Below are 959 nucleotides of genomic sequence, written 5' to 3'. Positions count from 1 at the left end.
TCCATTACCAAAGACGGAATGTCCGAATTGAGAATGAACTCTGGCTTTAGGGTTTTACTAACTGTTTTCGTCTTCATTTCAAAATAATTCCTCCATTTAAATAGCTTCGTGGTTTGTTGGTTCTAATCTTTTCCATAATAAACTAATATAAAACTCATTAACTGGAGAACTCATGTATTTTGCCAAACGAAGATAACAAGATTCCTGTAAATGCTCTTGATGCGACGTATTGGTCCTTACCTTACGTTCGAACGACCAAGTCCTTGGAACTTTTGGCCTCTAGTGAAGAAGGTATGATAGATATCGCTTGCGCCTTGAAGAGAACCCGCCGACTCAGAGAATATCATGCGCATGTGCTTTCCGGAAATATCACGTTAAGCTAAAGAACGATAACACTTAATAAAAAGACTTAATATCTGAATGGACTGTGGTTGGTGACTGTCTGATATCCTTTGCATGATTAATGTGATATGCATATATAAAGCATGTATTAAGTTCTATAGAGTTCATAACCGTGTAACGTGGACGCTAATTTCCTTTGCTTTTATCACTGTTAAAGAATTTTGTTAATTACAAAGCCATTAGTCGATTCGTGGTCAGCACAAATGCATTTCCAAAATATATAATTCAACTAAATATGGATTTACGAGAAATGCTCCGGTGAACATGGGAAAAGTATAACTTCCATATGTGATTATTTGTTGCCACCATCATGTAGAATTCCTTGGCAAGCAACACGTTCAAGGGACGCTGCAACTTTCCGCAGCGAGATTCTCGGACCACCGTTGTATACAGCAAAATCTCCCTGGCCTCCAGATGCAAGACAAAAGCTTCCAGATTGCCAGGTGATCGCAGTTTGCTTGACTTTCTTACCCAGGTTATCATCGGCGACATACTTCGTCGCAGAACTAGAATCTCGCTATTCATTACAGTGTCCACTATATAAACATTTGGTGTAA

This window comes from Penaeus monodon, chromosome 24 (genome assembly GCF_015228065.2).
Source record: "Penaeus monodon isolate SGIC_2016 chromosome 24, NSTDA_Pmon_1, whole genome shotgun sequence".
NCBI lineage: Eukaryota > Metazoa > Arthropoda > Malacostraca > Decapoda > Penaeidae > Penaeus > Penaeus monodon.
This window is presented reverse-complemented; position numbering follows the sequence as displayed.